Here is a 9,917-nt window from a genome sequence, read left to right on the forward strand (position 1 = left end):
AACTAAATCTGAAGTATTAGTCACAAGAACGAAACCAAACCACAACAAGGACATAAAATGTACCGTCTCGTTACTTCAGTCGTGCTCAGAATCACTGGGTCCTCACGATTCGGGACACGGCTCACGAGACCTGTAGCTCCTGTAGGCCCTGCTCCTGCAGCTCCTGCAGGTCCTGTAGGCCCTGCTCCTGCAGCTCCTGCAGGTCCTGTAGGCTCTGCTCCTGCAGCTCCTGCAGGTCCTGTAGGCTCTGCTCCTGCAGCTCCTGCAGGTCCTGTAGGCTCTGCTCCTGCAGCTCCTGCAGGTCCTGTAGGCTCTGCTCCTGCAGCTCCTGTAGGTCCTGCTTGTATGTCCTGCACTTGTATGTCCTGCACTTGTATGTCCTGCACTTGTATGTCCTGCACTTGTATGTCCTGCACTTGTATGTCCTGCACTTGTATGTCCTGCACTTGTATGTCCTGCACTTGTATGTCCTGCACTTGTATGTCCTGCACTTGTATGTCCTGCACTTGTATGTCCTGCACTTGTATGTCCTGCACTTGTATGTCCTGCACTTGTATGTCCTGCACTTGTATGTCCTGCACTTGTATGTCCTGCACTTGTATGTCCTGCACTTGTATGTCCTGCACTTGTATGTCCTGCACTTGTATGTCCTGCACTTGTATGTCCTGCACTTGTATGTCCTGCACTTGTATGTCCTGCACTTGTATGTCCTGTACTTGTACGTCCTGCAGGTCCTGCTCCTGTATGTCCTGTAGGTCCTGCAGGTCCTGCTCCTGTAGCTCCTGTAGGTCCTGCTCCTGTAGCTCCTGTAGGTCCTGCTCCTGTAGCTCCTGTAGGTCCTGCTCCTGTAGCTCCTGTAGCTCCTGTAGGTCCTGCTCCTGTAGCTCCTGTAGGTCCTGCTCCTGTAGCTCCTGTAGGTCCTGCTCCTGTAGCTCCTGTAGGTCCTGCTCCTGTAGCTCCTGTAGGTCCTGCTCCTGTAGCTCCTGTAGCTCCTGCTCCTGTAGGTCCTCGCACTCTGACTCGGAGCACAGAGTACATAACCTCTGCTGCTGTTTGCTTTCCTGTCGATGTCCCTGTGCTTTCAGCAGCACAAATCAATAATTCAGGAAAACACATTTGCAGCAGAGCATCAGAACAACAGATCAGTTTCCTCTGGAGCAAACCATGTTCGTGTGCTTTAATTAAGATCTGTCTCACCAGAAGTAAAGGAAAGGTGTAAATAAGATGTAAATAAACCCATAAAAATGCGAGACGTGTTAAAGTTAAAATTGATAATAGGTTGATTTTCCAATCAAAGAAGCAGAATGAAGGGTTTTATGTTTAAAAATGACTCGACTCTCGGGGTCTGAAGTGTCCTCTTTGTTCTCTTGGATCCAGGACATTTGAACAGAGCATGGGACAGATTTTGGACTGTCCAAAGAATTAAAATGACTCGTTTCAAACATCGTCATGAACATTCTTTAGTTCTGATCAATAACCTTGACTTCTCACAATAAAGACATCCTGAGACCAGTAACTTTAGAAGGTCCTGTGTCTGCGAGTCAAAAGAACTCTGCATTGAGCATCTGTTCCCTTTGTGACGATCCAGACTGCCAGGGAGCAGGAGAAGGAGCAAGAGCAAGAGCAAGAGCAGGACAAGGGCCAGGACAAGGACTTTTCCTCTGTACAATACATGACTCAAATGTGTGACGATCAGTAGATTCTTCACAGTGACTCACATGAAACTGATGACTCGATCCTCTGAGCACAAACGACTCAGATTATGTGAATTACACAAACTATCAGACGAAGACACGGGAAAGATATACTAAGGTCTACGAGAACAAACGTCGACGAGAACGAGAACAAACGTCGACGAGAACGAGAACAAACGTCGACGAGAACGAGAACAAACGTCGACGAGAACGAGAACAAACGTCGACGAGAACGAGAACAAACGTCGACGAGAACGAGAACAAACGTCGACGAGAACGAGAACAAACGTCGACGAGAACGAGAACAAACGTCGACGAGAACGAGAACAAACGTCGACGAGAACGAGAACAAACGTGGACGAGAACGAGAACAAACGTCGACGAGAACGAGAACAAACTTCGACGAGAACAAACGTGGACGAGAACGAGAACAAAGAGCAATCTACGAGAGCGCCAGACGTCTACGAGAGCGCCAGACGTCTACGAGAGCGCCAGACGTCTACGAGAGCGCCAGACGTCTACGAGAGCGCCAGACGTCTACGAGAGCGCCAGACGTCTACGAGAGCGCCAGACGTCTACGAGAGCAACAGACGTCTACGAGAGCAACAGACGTCTACGAGAGCAATCTACGAGAACAACAAACATCTACGAGAAACAAACGTCTACGAGAACAACAAACGTCTACGAGAACAACAAACGTCTACGAGAACAACAAACGTCTACAACAATGATTAAATGTACAAATGTTAAATGTCCAACTTAAATTAACACATTTAGATTTAACATCAATTCAAATTCCTTTGTCAAATTAGAGAAAACTATGGAAGCCATGAAACATCAATAACCAAAAAGTACGGCACAAAAACACCAGATTAACTTTAAATATTTAGGTTTAATTTAAATTCAGATTTCTTAGAGGAAAACAAAACAATGCCACAAAACTGCAAAACTACAAGAGCAAAATGAAAGACTGATTTTGAAAAGAAAGCAATAAGAGTCAAACAGAATTTAGAATTAGCTTTAGAAGTCAACGAACTTTCAATATTTAGATATTTCACAATTTAAATTTCAACAAAAACTGCCAAAAATCCAAAGCCGAAACTTAAATCCATCAATAATATAATGAAATAAGAGAACAACATGATCCAAATGTGTTACGTTTCAGGTCAAATAACATAAAATTTAAACATTTAAATTCAGATTTTTCACGAGAAACGAGAAAAGCCGAGAAACTTCAACAGCAAAAGCTCATTTAGGAAAAATACAGTGGTTTAAAGACAAAAAGACAAGTTTAAGTATTAATGTTAAATTTCAGGTAAAATGTGTCAGGAAGAAACCAAAAAAGATAAAACCAAATGCATCCAGCCATAATATAATGACAAAAAAAGACAACAATGAGATACGATTCTGAACATTCAAGGCCAAATTACACTAAAGTTAAACATTTCACTTTTTCACCGTTTGTTTCGAGAAAACTAGAGAAAAACACCAAAATGAGTCAAACAAACTACAATTTATTAGTTTTGAGCCAAAGTGTGTTCAAATTAGAGCTTATTTCATCGTGTACAACTTAAAAAATTAACTCTAGTCAAAACAAAAGTCCCTAAAAGAAGATAAAAAGACTAAAATGAGCAAAAGAACATAAGGTTTCATGAAACTTTGAGCAAACGAACGGCACAAACTCACATGTTCTGCTCCTGCTCAAACTCCTCTGTCACTGCAGCCGCTTCTTCTTCTGCTGCTTTTTGAAAGGAGCAGGAAGTGGGAGGGGCTGGAGGTCAGCTCTCGGCCAATCGCAGTGCAGCACTCACCTCCACCTGGGCACGAAAAGACTTTCCTCCAATCAGGTGTCAGGAGTCATTTTGGACTTTTTTGTGTGTGTTTTTTTTACTGATTAGACCAAAGTTATTTACAATATTTGATTATTTTCTGAAGGAAACTTGTAAAAGGGAATACAATGTATTCTTAAAGGTTGAATTTACGATTTTATTGGCATAAATTTGAGTCTTATTTCCTCATGGCGTGGACTGCCGATTAGTCCTGCCACGTATCAATCACAAAACGCACCTACCGCTCACCTGCAGCCGCGTGCGGATCGTCCCACATTTCCGCGTGTCTAAGTGCATTGATCTATCATAATATAGTTCCCTCAGTGTACGGGGCAAAATGAAGACGGAGAAAGACAGTTCGAGCTGACTCAGAAGTGGACTGAAATCTACGGGAGACGAGCGATGCGATGTGATCCGTTGCGCTAATGAACAAACGCACGTGTGTGTTGTATCAGTACGCAGGCGGAAGTGCGTGCGCATTTCCGCCTGCGTTCTCAAATCGCAGAAAAATCGTCCATTGCGTCTTTAACAGGTTTGTGAAAGCTGCTGAGTCTGAAGTTTAGACTATGGGACGTCAAAAGTATCAAAAATCACATCAAAACTAGAGACAAACAAACCATTTTGACACATAAAATGACAGGAAGCGAGCGACCTTGCGGCTAACGCGAGCGACTTTGCGGCTAACGGTTTATTTAAGAGTGTTCATATTCTTGAGTCAACAGTGCGTTTAAACAGCTCTTTTCCGACTCTCGCAATGCATTGTGGACTCGTATTTTTGGCAATTCAAATATCTGTAATGAAATAAATGCAACGTGGATGAGTTTATTCCATATTGAGGAGGACATAACTTCACTCACAGAGTCAGTTTGTGCTGCTTGGCCCAAGAAGAGGAGATTCCTGGAAGATGACAGGACTGAGCACTGCCCACTCACCACGGGGTCATGGGGTCACAGGAAATGAGTCATTCACAGCGATGGCTCCATCTGATACAAGAGAGAGAGGGGGGGAGGGGGGAAGAGAGGAGAGAGAGGAGGGGAGAGAGGTGAGAGAGAGAGAGGAGGGGAGAGAGGTGAGAGAGAGAGGTGAGAGAGAGAGGGGGGAGAGAGAGAGAGAGAGAGAGGAGGGGAGAGAGGTGAGAGAGAGAGGTGAGAGAGAGAGGGGGGAGAGAGAGAGAGAGAGAGAGGAGGGGAGAGAGGTGAGAGAGAGAGGTGAGAGAGAGAGGGGGGAGAGAGAGAGAGAGAGAGAGGAGGGGAGAGAGGTGAGAGAGAGAGGTGAGAGAGAGAGGGGGGAGAGAGAGAGAGAGAGAGAGGAGGGGAGAGAGGTGAGAGAGAGAGGTGAGAGAGAGAGGGGGGAGAGAGAGAGAGAGAGAGAGAGGGGAGAGAGGCGAGAGAGAGGTGGAGAGAGAAGGGGGAGAGAGAGAGAGAGAGAGGTAAGAGAGGAGAGAGAGGTGGAGAGAGAGAGGTGAGAGAGAGAGGGGGGAGAGAGAGAGAGAGAGATAGGTGAGAGGGAGAGGTGAAGAGAGAGGGGGGAGAGAGAGAGAGAGAGAGAGAGGTGAGAGAGGTGAGAGAGAGAGGTGGAGAGAGAGAGAGAGAGAGAGGAGGGGAGAGAGGTGAGAGAGAGAGGTGAGAGAGAGAGGGGGAGAGAGAGAGAGAGAGAGAGAGAGAGGAGGGGAGAGAGGTGAGAGAAAGAGGTGAGAGAGAGAGGGGGGAGAGAGAGAGAGAGAGAGAGAGAGAGGAGGGGAGAGAGGTGAGAGAGAGAGGTGAGAGAGAGAGGGGGGAGAGAGAGAGAGAGAGAGAGAGAGAGAGGGGAGAGAGGCGAGAGAGAGGTGGAGAGAGAAGGGGGAGAGAGAGAGAGAGAGAGAGAGAGAGGTGAGAGAGGAGAGAGAGGTGGAGAGAGAGAGGTGGAGAGAGAGAGGTGAGAGAGAGAGGGGGGAGAGAGAGAGCGAGAGAGATAAGTGAGAGAGAGAGGTGAAGAGAGAGAGGTGAAAGAGAGAGAGAGGTGAGAGAGAGGTGTGAGAGAGAGAGAGAGGTGAGAGAGAGAGGGGGAGAGAGAGAGCGAGAGAGATAAGTGAGAGAGAGAGGTGAAGAGAGAGAGGTGAAAGAGAGAGAGAGGTGAGAGAGAGGTGTGAGAGAGAGAGAGAGAGAGGTGAGAGAGAGAGAGAGAGGTGAGAGAAGGGAGATCAAATAAATAAATAAACTAAATATTCAAACTGGTTTATGTTCTACAGTTTAAGTTCTTTCACATTCCACACTTTCACAAACAGAAACACTAAAACTTTTCCTTTAAGCATGAGTAACTCAAATGATAAAAAACATCTTATATTATGTTTTCCTCTAAAAAAACAACAACAGCATTTGTTTAATTCTTGCTAACAATTTTTCAGTCAAATGTGAAACGACATCTGACCGTGGTTTTACAGTGTAGACCAGGACTACTCGACGGATTCAGGAACGACACGTCAGGTATTAAATAAATATAAAGAAAGAAAAAAAAATGCCGAAATAAAATAAATGAAAAAAGTCTATCAGTAAAAACATAAATAATTGTTATAAAGTAACTTTTTGAGTTTATTACATTACATTTTGATATATAACACTGGATTAATTCAGAATATTAATCTGAATTTGAGTAACTCTGACTTGGTCTGACTGAATTTGGAATGTGACTGACTTGTTAAATTAAGTCATTTAGATTGAAATTGACTTTTTGCAGTGTTGGTTTAGATTAAACAGAAAAACCTCTATTGTTTTTACAGTGTAGGACTTGAACAAATGTTAATTAACACGTTAATCTAGTCTTTTCTTATCAGCAATAACAAATATATAGTTAACAAATATCTTAAAACAAGTTAAAAACAAATGCAATCAAACTCACCAAATAAACCTGAGATGATTTTTATTATTATTATTATTTACACATTTATCACACTTAAATGTTTCAGATCATCAAATCAAGGACCCCAACACAGATTTGGATTTCATTTAATTTTTTCCCATAAAACATATAAAAAACATAATTTTGAAATAATAAATCAACTTTTTCTTTGCAACTAGATTTTGATTATTTGATCTTCATTCAAGCTAAACAACATCATGTTAGTGAAACGCTCGTGGACTGAAGAGTTTGAACTTGTTGAACGTTGAGTACTGACAGAACAAGCTCCGACACATGACACATTTCCTTTGTACAAAGATTCATCAAATGTCAGAGATTAAAAAACAAACATCTTCCTCGTGTCTTTTACTGAAGCGCTTGTCACGATAATCGCTATAGCAACGCATCGATCAGTAAAAAAAGAGCGGTTTGTTTGAGGAACCTAACTACTTCCTGTGAGGTCCTTCATTTTATATTTTTAATTTCCTGGAGCGTTTAAGGACTCGCTTTCTTGGCATGATTTACCTCCAGCAATTGTGTTTTTTCTTGGAGATCATTTAGCTTTTTCTTGCTTTCTTTTTTTTTTCCTTAAACAGAGGGCCCTTTACACCATGGGCCCTTTACACCATGGGCCCTTTACACCATGGGCCCTTTACACCACGGGCCCTTTACACCACGGGCCCTTCTCACCATGGGCCCTTTACACCACGGGCCCTTCTCACCATGGGCCCTTTACACCACGGGCCCTTCTCACCATGGGCCCTTTACAGGAGGCTGAACACTGGAGGCTGGACACTGAAGGTTGGACACTGGAGGCTGGACACTGAAGGTTGGACACTGGAGGCTGGACACTGAAGGTTGGACACTGGAGGCTGGACACTGGAGGCCGGACACTGGAGGCTGGACACTGGAGGCTGGACACTGGAGGCCTGACGCTGGAGGTTGCACGCTGGAGGTTGGACGCTGGAGGCCTGAAGCTAGAGGTTGGACGCTGGAGGCCTGACGCTGGAGGTTGGACGCTGGAGGTTGGACGCTGGAGGCCTGAAGCTGGAGGTTGGACGCTGGAGGTTGGATACTGGAGGTTGGACACTCGAGGCCGGACACTGGAGGCCTGAAGCTGGAGGTTGGACCCTGGAGGTTGGACACTCGAGGCTGGACACTGGAGGCCTGACGCTGGAGGTTGGACGCTGGAGGTTGGACACTCGAGGCTGGACACTGGAGGCCTGACGCTGGAGGTTGGACGCTGGAGGTTGGACACTCGAGGCCGGACACTGGAGGCCTGACGCTGGAGGTTGGACACTGGAGGTTGGACACTCGAGGCTGGACACTGGAGGCCTGACGCTGGAGGTTGGACGCTGGAGGTTGGACACTCGAGGCCGGACACTGGAGGCCTGACGCTGGAGGCTGGAGGATGGACACTGGAGGCTTGTGTAAACATTATGAGCTGGTGAGTAATCTGCAGCCTGATCCAACACATCTGACTTTTACACAATCAACTGCAGTATTTCCTTGTATCAAGAGATGTATCCAGAAACGTGCAATAAGTTAAATTAGAATATGGAGTTTTGAGTGGTCTAGAGCCTGGTCTGGTGCCTGGTGTCTGGGGCCTGGTGTCTGGAGCCTGGTGTCTGGAGCCCGGTCTAGAGCCTGGTGTCTGGAGCCTAGTCTAGAGCCAGGTCTGGAGCCTGGTGTCTGGAGCCTGGTGTCTGGAGCCCGGTCTAGAGCCAGGTCTGGAGCCTGGTGTCTGGAACCTGGTGTCTGGAGCCTGGTCTGGAGCCTAGTGTCTGGAGCCCGGTCTAGAGCCTGGTGTCAAGAGCCTGGTGTCTGGAGCCTGGTGTCTGGAGCCTGGTCTGGAGCCAGGTCTGGAGCCAGGTCTGGAGCCAGGTCTGGAGCCAGGTCTAGAGCCAGGTCTGGAGCCAGGTCTAGAGCCACGTCTGGAACCTGGTCTTGAGCCAGGTCTGGAGCGTGGTGTCTGGAACCTGGTCTTGAGCCAGGTCTGGAGCCTGGTGTCCAGAGCCTGATGTCTGGAGCCTGGTGTTTCAAGCCTGGTCTAGAGCAATGTCTGGAGCCAGGTCTGGATTCTGGTGTCTCGAGCCTGGTCTTGAGCCTGCTCCAGAGCCAAGTCTGGAGCCTGGTCTTGAGCCTGCCCCAGAGCCAAGTCTGGAGCCAGGTCTGGAACCTGGTCTTGAGCCAGGTCTGGAGCCTGGTCTGGAGCCTGGTGTCTAGAGCCTGATGTCTGGAGCCTGGTGTTTGGAGCCTGGTCTAGAGCAATGTCTGGAGCCAGGTCTGGATTCTGGTGTCTCGAGCCTGGTCTTGAGCCTGCTCCTGAGCCAAGTCTGGAGCCTGGTCTTGAGCCTGCCCCAGAGCCAAGTCTGGAGCCAGGTCTGGACCCAGGTGTAGAGCCAGGTCTGGAGCCTGGTCTTGGCCTGCTCTAGAGCCAGTTCTGGAGCCAGGTCTGCAGCCTGGTCTAGAGCCAAGTCTGGAGCCCTGTCTAGAGCCAGGTCTAGAGCCAAGTCTGGATCCCTGTCTAGAGCCAGGTCTAGATTCTGGAGGCTGGACACTGGAGGCTGGAGGCTGGACGTGCTCAGTGATGACGTAAACACATTTGTACAAACATTATGATCTGGTGAGTAATCTGCAGCCTGAGCCAACATGTCTGACTTTTACACAATCAACTGCAGTATTTCCTTGTTACCAATAATCCAAACATCCACTGATCGTATCTAAAGATGTATCCAGAAATGTGCCAAATCCAAACTGCTGCTTTGGAATTAAGATGAATTAGAATATGGAGTATTGGGTGGTCTGGAGCCTGGTCTGGAGCCTGGTCTAGAGCCTGGTCTAGAGCCTGGTGTCTGGAGCCTGGTCTGGAGCCTGGTCTGGAGCCTGGTCTAGAGCCTGGTGTCTGGAGCCTGGTCTGGAGCCTGGTCTAGAGCCTGGTGTCTGGAGTCCGGTCTAGAGCCTGGTGTGTGGAGCCTGGTCTAGAGCCAGGTCTAGAGCCCGGTCTAGAGCCTGGTCTAAAGCCTGGTCCAGAGCCTGTTCTAGAGCCTGGTGTCTGGAGCCTGGTGTCTAGAGCCTGGTGTCTAGAGCCTGGTCTGGAGCTTGGTGTCTGGAGCCTGGTCTGGAGCCCGGTCTAGAGCCTGGTGTCCTGAGCCTGGTCTAGAACCTGGTCTGGAGTATCAGAAAAGTCAGAGAAAAAAAAACACTTGAACGTTTACTTGGTTTTCATCTCTGGAATGTTCCACAGTGTGGCATTAAACCTAACTGGATGGACCAAGCCTTCAGTACCAGACAAAGTTACAGATCATGTCTGTGGAAGTGTTCAGGCTGGAAGAGTCTTTGAAGTGTTCAGGCTGGAAGAGTCTTTGAAGTGTTCAGGCTGAACACTCGCGCCTCTTGAGTCCATCTTCTGTCTTTAGTCTTTGTTGAACTCCACGTGGTCGAGTCTGTGAACACACCAGCACGATCCGGCCAGCAGAGGGAGCCACGTAAACGTAATGTGTGATACTTTGGCCCCTGA

The sequence above is a fragment of the Eucyclogobius newberryi genome, unplaced genomic scaffold (assembly GCF_026437365.1).
Source record: "Eucyclogobius newberryi isolate DKJ021-1_F unplaced genomic scaffold, fEucNew1.0.hap1 SCAF_17, whole genome shotgun sequence".
In the NCBI taxonomy this organism is placed as follows: Eukaryota; Metazoa; Chordata; class Actinopteri; order Gobiiformes; family Gobiidae; genus Eucyclogobius; species Eucyclogobius newberryi.